We start from the raw sequence: 13,398 nt of genomic DNA, 5'->3' as shown, positions 1-13,398 counted from the left end.
GAGTGCATAAGAGTAGCACATTTGGCTCAGTGGCAAACTTTTGCCTGACATTTGCCGTTGCCAACGAGAACAGAACAGAGCGTTCTCGACTTTGACAAGAACGCGGCCCATCAGGGGCCATTATCATGCGCCTCATCAGCGCCATCGCAGCGTCGTCTAACGCCAAAGTCATTAAACTCGCGCCGCAGCTTCAAGACCGAAAGACCGAAAGACTGAAAGACTGAGGAGTCCAACTCCACTCGTGGCCCAAACCAAAGCAAACCAAAAGCTCCGGCTAACGACTAATTTGCGCATATGACAGGGCGACATGCGAGTCGTTTTCGTTCCACGGGCCCAGTTCCTCTGCCGTTTGGCCATTTTGCAGGCCCTCGGTTAAAGACCGGCCTGCAATGTCAACGATTGGCAGCTCTCGTTCGACTGACTGGCTGGGATCGCAATGTGCGTTGGTTTCCCATCCGCCAGCAGCCATCAGCCATCATCAGCCAGCCTCTCCAGTTTTCCCATCTCGCCTCTTGGCCGGGATTGACTTTAAGCGCCCATAAACGCCGGCCCAGGCCCATGACACCTTTATGGGCTTTAGATGATAAGAAATGTGCAGACAAAAAACCAGAGAAAAGTTAAAAACCATTGCACTTTAAAGCGATCCAAAAAGGCTGGTCCCCGCGGCGTATGAGCAACAAACGAGGCGTTGGGCCAAACAAATCGTTCAATTTGTTGCGAGTTTACTTTTCTTTCTTTTATTTTTTTGTGCTCCTAATTTATGCACTCCCCCATCGGCGGTTATTCACTTTTGCCTAACTAAATAATATGGCACGCAATGGGGAAAATGTTAAATCATCCAGTGCAATCGAGGGAAAAGGGAAAGGCTGTTGGGAAAGGCAGGTGGAAAACAGGTGGAGACCTGCGCTAATTGCTGAGCAATCACGTGTCAGGTTGCATATTGTGGGGGCGGGGCAAATGCCAAAAGGTTATTGCGACAGGTGAAACTTCTGAGTCAAAGGCAGTCAAAGGATGGCCAGGCGTCAAAAACAAAGGGGTAGCTAAAGGCTCTGCATAAATAACAGCTTAAAGTCACTTTCGAAATAGTGTTAATTTATGAATTGCTAATTATAAGCGGTTTAAAATATTAGAGCAAAATCATACATTGATATAATATACAGTGGTCGGCATAAGTATTTTGACAAAATAAAAGTTAAGTATACTCATAACTTGAATTTACTTCTTGTAAACTATAGGCATCAATGGAAAGGTAATTTCAATGCCGTTTGAATGATACAATACATTTCTTTACCCATTCAGTACTTATTGAAAAGGACGAATTTGTGTAAATCAACTTTGAAATTTTTTTTAAAAACTTTTTTCCTCGACTTGAAAACTTAAATTTTTTGATGCAAAAAGTTTCTTCAAACAAAAACAATAGTAACTGCAAAAAGAATTTTTCAAAAATCATTTTTCTTATATTTTTTATGAATTTTTGAAAATGCTTAAAAACAGGCATTTGAGCCATATTTTTGTCTTTTTCATACAAATTTTTTCCGACATTGTCACTTTCAAAAAATCATAAAAAATATAAGCAAAATGATATTTGAAAAATTCTTTTTGCAGTTACTATTATTTTTGTTTGAAGAAACTTTTTGCATCAAAAAATTTAAGTTTTCAAGACGAGGAAAAAAGTTTTTTTTTTAAATTTCAAAGTTGATTTACACAAATTCGTCCTTTTCAATAAGTACTGAATGGGTAAAGAAATGTATTGTATCATTCAAACGGCATTGAAATTACCTTTCCATTGATGCCTATAGTTTACAAGAAGTAAATTCAAGTTATGAGTATACTTAACTTTTATTTTGTCAAAATACTTATGCCGACCACTGTAAATTTGTATTAGCACATAAATGTATATAAGCATGGCCATAAATATTTAGATTTATCTAACATAGCCATGGTGGAAAATAAATTTGTATTGGCAAATAGCAAAAATGAAATGGAGTTTTTAAAAGTTGGTTGATATTTATTATTGATTTAGGTTTAGCCTAGTTTCAATATTAAAGAATATAAATAGATATACGTATAAATAGGTATCTTAATATTTCTGTGTTTAATAAACTTCAGGTTATTCCTTTTCAGAAAATATATTTTTATATTCATTTCTTTTAAAAACTGTAAATGTCAATTAAACATTTGTTATACACCTCTTCACAGAAGATAATGAGGTATTAATTATACCACTCAACTACTTATTCAGTTCATTTGACCATTTATCAATCGAGTGTCATTGACACCTTAAAGCTCTCCCCTGCACACAGTGCACGGATGCAGATTCCACTTGACTCCCAATCTCCAGTTGGCCCAAACGACAGGGCCTAAGCACGGGACTTCACAATGGCATTAGGTGGCAGTTGCGGCGGAAAAGCGGGTTGGGAAATGGATGGATGCACCTTCGGGGCAGCACTCTAATTAAACACGACAGTGAAAATGTGCTCGCGCTGCCATTGACACGTGTGCCCAATAGCAACAACAATAGCGTCCGAGGCCCAAGCAGCAGCAACACCAACAATGGGAAGGCCAACAATGGCCCATGTCCAGGCGGATGCAGTGCAGCCGATAGGCCGTTAACTCGTACAACTACACTGAGAAAAAATATAAAGACGTTGTTCCTTAAACTTCCTAATGTTACCTTAAAGTTAAAAATCGGTGAATTAAAAGTTTTAGAAAGACTTAGAAAATAAACAAGGAATTAGGTAATATTTAAATTATAAAAGATTTATTGGAAGACGTATAAAAACACCAGTAACCTTAAAATTTTATGAAATGTTATGTTCCATATTATTCTTTCTTATTCAAGGAAAATATCACAAATATAATTAAATTTTACCTAACTCTTAAAACACCTAAAAAATGTTATTATCATTTTTCCAAAACACATTAAAAATGTTATTACGTTAATTTTCCCTATTTTGAAGTCTACTACATATTTTAAGATCTCTGTAAAAGTGCTTCAAAGATTTGTTTTACTATTTTTATGTATTTTTATATTTCTTACTATTATTTTTAACCAATAAATTCTGAAACCAATTAAGTTATGTCATATTTTTGGTCTAACAGTTAACTTTTATGTTGGGAATATCCTGCGATGTATCATATAACTTTTTCTCTGTGTAAATATGTGAGGAGGAGCGGCCGGCTTCTCGTGATTTTCCGTTTGCCAACAGTTGCCATGACCCTGCGACCCCCCATTTTCCCCTACCCACCCCATTACCAACACATTCACAGAGATTCACGCACGTGATTTATGTGCGTGGGTGCGCATTTTAACGCGGCGACATTGCCAAGGATCCTGCCCCCTTCCCTCGGATTTACTCCTGTTCCCGGCCCAAACAAGCTGATGGCAACTTTATTGAAAATCGCATATTTTATGTGGCCATGGACGCTGGGCACCAGACTTTCCCGGCCGGGCAATTCAATCAGGATATAATTTTATGCGTAACTTAAACACGCAGGATATGTTAATATTGTGGCGCCCAAACACACGCACACAAACAAATAAGATATGGGGCACAGGAAAAATCGCTGCACTTTACGCTCGAAATAACAAAATACTATAAGTGTAAATAACCCGGTGAGCGTGTGTTTGTTTGCGTGATTAATTAATTGTGTTTAAAGGATAATTGCCTCTAGCTTTCATTTGATTAAATTTCAGTGCGTGGGTGTGTTTGTGCTTGTGCGACGGGGAAAGGTCAGGTTGGGGAAACAGTGACCGAGGCAGCGGAATAATAAACCTCAGGTCAACGCTCAGGCAGCTGGCTTCCTGGACAGATTACGCACAGATCAACCCACACGATACTTCGCATTAAATTTAAACGCAGTTCGAAGGGTCGCAATTATTTAAGCCCTCAAAAGTAGGCAGTAAATTATGGAAAATCCATGTCCTTTGGGGAAAGAAAAGAATTTGACTTAATGGCAAAGTATGACTCAATCAATTGCCTTGTTAAAATGGAACAAGCAATTTTAAAATCTTTAAGTCTTCAAAAATATTACAAATTTTTCGAACTATCCTATGGTATTTTAAAAAGGATAAGGTGCAATATAGCTATTTTTCTCATTAAGTGATATCACCAGACACTTAAAAAGCCTACCAATACAAACATTTTTTGGTATTATAGAATATACATGAATGACTAATTAAAAATGGCAAAAAATAAATTTAGCACATTTATAAAATTTTATTGAATGATGATAACATACTTGTATTGAAAAACTTTTGAACTTCAAAGATCGACAAATATAAATTAATAAAGTTAGAGTCCGAAAATCTTTCATAAAACCCTCTTCATAATTTTATTTAATTCTAATACAAATATGATTCCAAGTTTTTAATTTTGTTCTTAAATTTAATTACAAATTTATTTAATAAAGGTCTCTTCCGATACAATCCCAAAAACTAAGCATATTAAAGCATTGATTGAACAATTCACTTTAGAATCCGCAATCAATTAGCTCGCTTTTTGTGAATCGTATTCCAAATGGCTGGCTTTTAACAACATTTGAGTAATTGATTAATTGAATTCAGTGTTCGTCAATTATTGCCACAATTAAAGTAAAACTTTTTCCCCCACTCGCCAATATATTTCTTTCATCTTTTTTGCGACCTTTTGAATATTATTAATTTGCTGTGTGGAACTTTATGGCAGAGCTAAATCGCAAATTAAATTTGCTATTTCTGTTACGTGACTCGTGACTGGTGAACGGTGACGGCTGACTGGTGGCATGATGCTTTAATTATGACCATTTTTTTTGTTCCCCGCCAAGATGGATTTGTTCGCTAACACGCCGAGAAGTTGACGTGTCAACTGTCTGCTAAATATATATATTAAACACACTATATATTCAGGAGCCGAGCGTGCCACTTCCTGTTCCTGCATAATCGATGCCAGTCGGCAACTTTTCCGTTGGCCAAACAATCTCACACGCACAGGGACCAAAAACCAGAAGCAGCAGCAGCCCAGCAGCAACATAAACAATATTAATAACAAATTTAACCAAGAGCAGACGGCAGCACCGGGCCAAAAAAGTTTTGTGAAACAAAATATACGTAAATCTCTTTAGTTGGCTCATAATTATGACATTAAGCGGCGATGCGGCTTGAATTTTAATTGGCATTCCGTGCGTTTTCTATTTATTATGGCTCTGCCGTATCTTCTCCGCTTGTTATTGTGTTTATTAATAAATAATTTCCAGCTTGTCGGCGGGGCTATTGCCAATTTGTGGCCGTTCAGCGGGATTCGCTTTTATGGCCACAGTTCGACATGTGTTTTTGCCCATAACCGTTAACAATTGTGGCCTGTCACCAGCGGATTGAAGGGAATATTGTTGAAGACCAAAGAAGGGATAGATGGGTTTTACAGAAAAAAGCACATACTTGAAATATCTTTTTTTTTACTTATTTTTATACCCTTTTTTCTAGACTGTATATAGTCTATATCCTACTTTAAGCTAAAAAAAATACCCTAAGAAAGATTAAAAAATTCTCAAACACGGAGCCTTTTTTAAAATATATGTTTGTATAAAGTCTTTCTTTTCATTTAAATCTGAGATACTTAATTTAAAAATTTCCCATCTTACCCGTGACCCGAATCGATTGGGTTGCATAAAGACGGACATGTAAATTAAGGTTAACGCTAATTGACATTTCGATTTGCCCATAAAAAACTTTGAGTCCGGGATTCGAAAACAAATGGCGGGCAAATCCAATGCCTTGGCCACATCGTCTCACTCTTTTTATGGTCACATGAAAATTAAATTAAGTCTGCGTGAAAATACGGTTACTTGGCTGTTTGGATTTTGGCTATTTGGTTGGGTTGTTTTTTGGATTTTATTGTTTGCCCTTCACACGCTTGAACTTTGAATGCGAGCTGCTGGGACATAAAAAATCAGTTGCCAACAGACGGCAGACAATCGGGAGCATTGAAGTAACAACAAATGGAATTGGTAACAACATCATTTGCCATTTCCGTGCGATTGTCTTGCAGTCGCTTCTGCCCGATAGCAATCTGAGCCAAAATGTTGCAATGCCATTCAGTTACAGCAGCAACAGCAAAGGCAAGAGCAACTATGCAAACAACGCACACCGAACGACAACGACTGAATAAAGTTATTAGCGCATTTAACTGTGGCAGCGGACGTGCAGCACTCGGGCATTGTTCACTCGCCCCTCGTCTGGCCAACAACTGCGAGTGCGAATGCAATTTCCATTTTAATTACCTCGAAAAGGCAGCTGAAACGGCACAGGCAAAACAACAACCGGAGAGGCAGACGCTCGGCAGACAGGCAAAAGCAAAACAACGCCGCCAGTGGCGCATGCGTCGTGATGCATAGTAACAGCACAGTGGCAGCAGCAACCACAGCACGCCGGCAACACCAACGACACAGCAGCAACACCAGCGTCACACCAGCAACATCGTCCAACAATGGGCAAAAACAAAACACGGGGGCACAACGGCAGGAATTAGTCACACATTTCGTGCATCGTTTAAAATACAAATGCACGAGACGAGGGTTACTTCTAAAGTTGTAAAGTTTTGCATTACCTTTGTTCAAGTCAGCAGGGATTATTTTAACAATTTTAGATTCTTTTTTAAATTTTTAATTTGTTGAATTACGTTGCCCCAATTTAGCAACTATTTGTCTTTCATTTTAATGAACCATACGCATTCCTAATTTTAGAAAAGTATCTATATCTCAGCAAAAGATCTTAATAATATTAAATAAGGATAAAATCAATAAAAATGTTTTAAAATAATTTACATAAACTAATTGGTAACAACATTGGTTGATGCTAAATTAATAACAAATATTTTGTTATTATCTGTGCTTCTTATTTTTTTAAGTGAAATAAAAAATTGATTAAATAAACTGGTCAGTTGATTAGAAAATAAAAATTAAGAGTACCATGTTATCATGTTCTTTGTACCCAAATATATAGGTATTCTTCAATTATAACACACTGAAGCAAAAATGAGAAATTCATAAAATTCAAGAACCATAAAATTAAAACTCCATTCAATCCATTACCATAAACTCTTGAGTGCAACTTGTATTTAATGTCCAACGCGAAAAGTCGTAACTAGAAAATATTCATTAGATTCGTTTAGCCAAACAAGTTGGCCGAACTGTTCAATCCACTCCTCTACAACTCGTATTCCCTGGTGTTGCCATTAAAAATGCGAATTAAAATTCGACTTGTTGTTGGTCGGCTATCACTATATCGCACTATATATTGCTGGAGACACTTGTCGCCGCTACCTTTTGCACTGCCCACTTTTTCTGTTCATTTTGTGCATAAATATTTCAACACTTTCGCTTTTGTTTTATGCCACACACACACGGAGAGCGGGAAAATTGTTTTAATTATTCCCAACGTGAGCCACCTCCCCCTTTTTCGCTGCAGAAAATGCTGTGCATTTTAATTGCATTTTTATTTAATTTTACCTTTGCTGCATCTAATTTGTCGTCATCTTGCATTGTTTCCCCTATTGTTGTTATTTGGTAATCATTGTTTATATTTTTTTTGGTGCTACTGTTTGGGCTTCGAGCCATTGTTTCGCCTTCTCGATGTCGTGTTAACCGCTTCCCACGCACTTTGCAGACATTTCTGTTGATTTTTTCTTTATTTGGCTGTCGTCGTGCGATCGTTTGCGTAATTTTGAAACGCAAGACCAAAACAAATCATGAAAACAATTTCGTCACAGTTGACACCATTGTCTGCCAACGAACGTCATCAAAGTTGGCTTTTTGCCAGCCAGAGAATTAATGCAAATTTTCATAATTACTGCTGTGCACATAACACGTCAACTCATTCGCTTTAGTTCATTGCACGTTGATTTATTCATAACGGTGAGTGCTCGGATTTGTATTTAATTCAATGTATACTGTAGGTATTAAATTCTTTGTTTTGGGGATCAAATAATATTGACAGAGCTTTGTATGAACTATTTGATCAAATTTTATAATTGAGAAAGTCAAAATATACGTCTTTCTATACTTAAAACCTCGTTTTGGCTTAGGAGTTATCTTTATTCTAAGCTTAATGCCGACATTTCGCAAAGATTCGATAAAAACCAGGTCGCTGCTTATCTGATTTTATCTTTCCGCTCAACGATTCCGAATCCAACTAGATCATTGAATAAAGGAAACATTAGCTAAATTTATATCTCCCATTCGTTCCACTAAGCCCATCGCTCTCCTAAATCCACCAATCTCGGCCAAACTCAACTTCCGCCGCGTCTGCGCAATTCTAGTGACCCAATTTTCGAATTGATTTCCAAATCCATTCATTGTTAGCCCGATTCGCTGATGTCTGCTAATTTATTTTGTACTGTGGGCGTTGCGATTGATTTACATACAAACACATACAGTTCGCTCGACTTCTGACTTCTTTGTTGCCGGCGAATAACACCGGTCATATTTCTTTAAGCAGCTTAAATTTGCATTTTGAAACCGTTTAGATTACCATTTCAGATCAAAGATCGTTGGGGCCAACAATTTCAATACTGTCGACTTACACAATCTACTGGCCTCTGTGCTGACGAACATAATATGCGAAAATTTCACACACCAAATGGTAATTAATAAGAGCCCCAACAAAAACCGGAGCGCTGCCAGGCTATATAATAAATTAATTACGACCACGATATCAAAGGGAATGGCGCCGAAAGCTGAAAATTTGAGAATCAGCCAAGTTGGCACTTGAAAAAATCCAAGAGGTAATTTTAAAAAGGCTGGTATGCTTTTATAATCTTAAAATTGGAATAAAATCAGATTTGGAATAAAAATAAATCATCAAGTTTTTAACAAAATTAAATGACAGATTATAAATTATATATATGTATATTTATCTGTATTATAAACACTAAAGCTTAAAAATATTTTTAAGATTTTAAATATCCTTCTTCATATGGATGCAATGTTTTTTGATGTATCTTACTTTTATTAAAAATTGGGGTATTGAACTTTGCAAAATATCCCTATTAAACCATTACTATTTTTACGAAATTATTTTTCAGTTAATAAGATTACTGGGAGTACTGACATTTTTTAGTTGTGAGTGTAGAACCCGCGAATGCTCAGAACATTTCCGCCCCCGCGCTTCTTTTCCAGTGGCCGTGGAAGTAACAGTAACAAATAATTAGCTTGTAAACTAAAAGTCATCATTAATAATGATTACCGCTGGGGATCTGCTGGGTTCTTGCCACCAATACAATCGCCACCGGGGAACCCCCGGCGCTCCATCCCCTCGGTTCATATTGTGTGGGTGTCTGATGGCAGATGCCGGCATAAACGTCAACATAATTAAGTGAGCGACTTCTTCTCGGGCATCGCCATCGACTTTTTCTACTCGGCTGCGATTTATTTCGCATTAACGTTAAATATTGCTTCCTAATTAACCACGGCCCGCTAGCCACAGCCAAAAACCATGAGTGGGCGAAATGGGGGAATTGCGGGGGATCCACAGCTAGGCGCTACAATGACGACCGATACATACTAGGTATATATATATATTTGGGTTCCCTTGTAGGTATCGAGTTTTGCCCTCAATGATGAGCGGGATGATGATGCGTCAATTTTGCGGCAGCTAATTAGTAGCCGGCGAAATAGGAAACAAAAAAAACATGCTTAGCGTTTACAGTTAGTGTCAAAAGTTTTGGCCCAAACTCGAACCCAAAAGTCTAACTACGATTTGGCGTGACGCATTACAGTTAAACTGATTTCCGTTTGTTACAGTTTTTCGTTCTGCGGTCATCAGCAGGTTCATGTGGACTCCGATTCATGTTTTTATAGTACTATATCTCTGATTGGAGGCTAACGAGTACTAGAGGGATTACTGGTAATTTACTGAAGAAACTAGGAAGGAAGTCATGATTCGAAAAGGAGGTTAATTTATAATCATCACCTGGGTTGTTTAAAAAAAGAAAATGATTTGTGTTGGAAAATGTGGAAAAATAAAGAGTTCAAAGATTTGTTTTAGGATTTGTTATAATGCTAAATAAGTCTAGTCACAAATATTTTAATATCTATCAACAAAAAAAAAATACTTTTTGTTTTATTTCAATAACACCTTTTAAGACTATTAAAATAAATAGCTTGATGACCTTAACAAATTCCGTAATATTTTATTTTAGACATAACTTTTGTCCCAAGACATTAATCATCTTGTGTATTTTTTTCCTATCATTTCACTTATTAGCTAACCAACCTGAGTATTAAAGAGGAAAACCTAATGACTAAGCTGGCTAAGCTTATTTGGTGGCATTAAGATCAAGTCAGAATCAATCGTCCGTGGCCACTAAGAAGACCATATAAAGATGTCAGCAGGAAGGCACTTAATTTAAGGACCATGCCCTCTTTAAGCTGGCCACTCAACTTTCGCCCCCAAGTCGGAGCCGTAAAGTATGGCGTCAATGCTCTTAGCCCGACTTTGGGTGCGATAAAAATTGATATATAATGGATTATCGTTTATTACACGCACGATTACCCCCCGTTCGCACACGATGACGATGTCCTTGCCGGCGTCCTTCGCTGTGTATGCATATTGTTTGCTTTTCTTTTCCATTCTTGCCACTTTCCACAGCTTCAGCTACTTTTCTTCTCTTTTTTTTGGTGCGCCTTACATTTTAATGAGCCTTGGCACCCGCCCGCTGCCAATTTGCATGTGCAGTCGCGACCGGCCGCTCATATGGTTTCTCGACCCACCGAGCCAGCAAACAAAGAAACGAATAAATAATCGCACAAAGTATTGCCGGCCATAAATATGGGAAGCCCAGGGGGCTGAAACACGGCAGAAGATGCTGCAGCAGTGGCAAGGATGGAACGGTGGTGCTGCAATTTCCATGCAGCATGAGTCGACAAAGCAGCACCGTAATAAAGGCAGCCTTCTCCAGACTGCAGGAGCAGCAAATACAGGAGCATCACATACAGGAGCAGCAACACTGGCAGCCAGAGTTGCCAAATCAATCATCATACATTGATAAAAATAGCTACTCATATTTTTGCAGCTACATAAAAGAAAGAGATATGCAAAAAATTTCTCGTAAGCTTATGATTAAAATATATTTTGTTAGTTTATCTACTACTATCAAGATATATCTTCGCAAATAGTATCTGATTTAATATTTTGTAAACCTAGTATATTAGTCGAATATTTTATCTGATATGATTTAAAGATATATCTTTAAGATTTGCCATATACTTAATGTTTTTCGAAAACTGCATAAAACTGAAAAGTTGGTTAGAGTTTCCCTTTCGAAATTAGCCACATTTCCAAAGAAAATAGCCAAGTGGCCAACACTTTTGGCCACATGAAGCAGCCGAGTAGCAACAACAATAAACAAGGCGCGCAGCAATTTCACTGACTACTGAGAACTTTAGGTACTGTGACGAGGACACAACTCCCACTCTTGAAGTCCCAGTACTCCCCTCCATCTTATGGCAATCCCTTTGGACCTCCTTGCACCGTGTGCACTGAACGAAAATTGAGCCGCTGAACGCATGTTGCCCACGCTAATGGGGCGTATGCGTAATGGGCGCGCTTATTAAAACTTAAGGAGGCGTGGCCGGACTCATTACCAGCGGATTCAAGGGACCAGGCTTACCTTGCAGATGGAAATTGCCGCTGAGTGAGTTCCGATTCTCTTCGCTGGGCAACTGAAAGGGAAAAGGAAAAGAGAATTTGTCATGAGTTGGGATTGTTAGAAGGAAGGTAGTCCATATATATTGGGTAAAGATATAATATTTTCTAAATATTAATAAGTTATTTATTGAAGATATAGCCTATGATAACTACACTTAGTTAAATGGGTATTCTTTTTATGTATTCAAATGTTTTCAGTAAGACTTAGTTCAAAGCATTAATAACTCCCTTTAAGATACTCTACCCTTTAAGATATATCTCCCTTAAAATAAATATATTTAGACCTTTAACCCTTGGTTAAATTTTTCCACAGTGCTGATTTTGCACTTGCTCGTGTCTGTTGTTATTATATTATTGCTTGTGCTCCGGCTTGCCCCTTGTTGCCTTCATTTATATTACCCTGGCCTCTCTGTCGCCACTCTGCCTTCATTTTCCGCCGTTTTCCCCCGGTTTTCCCAACCCCAGCGCATTTTCCTCTGGCTGGGGCGCCTTCATTCATGCGCCTCACGCTGCTCACTCATTTACCCTTTAACCGAAATGTTCGCCCCCTTTTTTGCATATCATTTGCGCGCATCTTGTTCACCCCTGGCCGCCCGACGCCCCTGTGACCTCCCCTAAAGTGCATTACAATGAACTACGCTACAGAGCCACTGCATCCACCCCGTCGTGACTCGTAAATAAGTTTTATTGTGTTTGTGTGCCCACGCCCCCGAAAATGGCTCCCCCACCCCCTACACCTTTCGATCCCCCTTCGCCGCCGCCCCTGCGGGTCCAACAACGATGCAAGTTATCGCTTCCTTTTGTTTTTGTTTCTTGCTTTTCCATTTTTTGATAATTTAGCCAGCTTGCGCTCCCCAACGAAGTTGTCTAAATTGCTGGCATACATTCTGCAGCTAATACACATGGCCAAAAAGGTTGGTAACTAGCGAACTCACTGCTTTCGACATTTTAAGTACAAATATTTTTCTATTTTTAATAATATTATTATTAAACTATTAAAATCCATGATATCTGGTAAACTAGCATAAAAAATAAGTAAGTCCCATTTTAAAAGAGTATTTTATAGTTTAATATACTTGGGTTACCTTATAATATTTTATTTTTGAATATGTTATTTATTTCTGTTTGAATTGTAACCTTAACGAATTAAAATACTTCACACGATCCACTTAAGAAATAATTTCTCTTCATTAAAGTAAGAATCATAGCCTAAACAAGGACCAAGCATCTCAAGTAGTGCGCTAAACTTTAAATTTTTTATTTAATTATTGTAATGTTATGAGAAAATGTTAATCCCTAATTGATAATTCCAATATAACTTAAGCAACATTATTAGTTTCTCAAGCACTCTTAATTTGACACATTTACGATCTATTTTCAAAGGATACAATAATGGCCAACTTCGTTGATTTTTCTCAGTATGTTGCTGCTGCCCACTGTGTTGCAGTTGCCACCGCTGATGTTGCTGCTGTTTCTGGTGTTGCTGTTGCCGCTGCTGCTGCTGTTGCTTTTGTCTAGGTCCCAGGCAAATGACTACAAGAGTGGGCTTAGCAGGGACTCGAGTCGAGGACTGCCGTCCCAGCCTTTGCCGCTGAATTATGGCATTCCTAATATGGGCTACAGTTGTTGCTGCCCCGCTTAAGGCCCCCTTTGAACCGCCCCCTCTGAACCCGCCACCTCTGGGCTGTTGTTGTTGCATATTTAAGAGCGAATGG

At 38.1% G+C, this 13,398-nt stretch overlaps 1 protein-coding gene across 2 annotated transcripts in view; it reads right to left on the bottom strand.

Moving 5' to 3' along the window:
• The window catches only part of LOC119552851, a 123,661-nt gene that overhangs the window by 65,214 nt on the left and 45,049 nt on the right, over positions 1-13,398 (bottom strand). For both annotated transcript variants that reach the window (XM_037862725.1, XM_037862726.1), the window contains exon 3: positions 11,646-11,697. The gene's annotated coding sequence lies outside the window, so the exon portion shown is untranslated. The remainder of the gene's footprint in view (positions 1-11,645; positions 11,698-13,398) is intronic.

The sequence above is a fragment of the Drosophila subpulchrella genome, chromosome 3L (assembly GCF_014743375.2).
Source record: "Drosophila subpulchrella strain 33 F10 #4 breed RU33 chromosome 3L, RU_Dsub_v1.1 Primary Assembly, whole genome shotgun sequence".
Lineage (NCBI taxonomy): Eukaryota > Metazoa > Arthropoda > Insecta > Diptera > Drosophilidae > Drosophila > Drosophila subpulchrella.
Note: the sequence above shows the minus strand (reverse complement) of the source record. Positions and strands in the feature narration are given on the sequence as shown.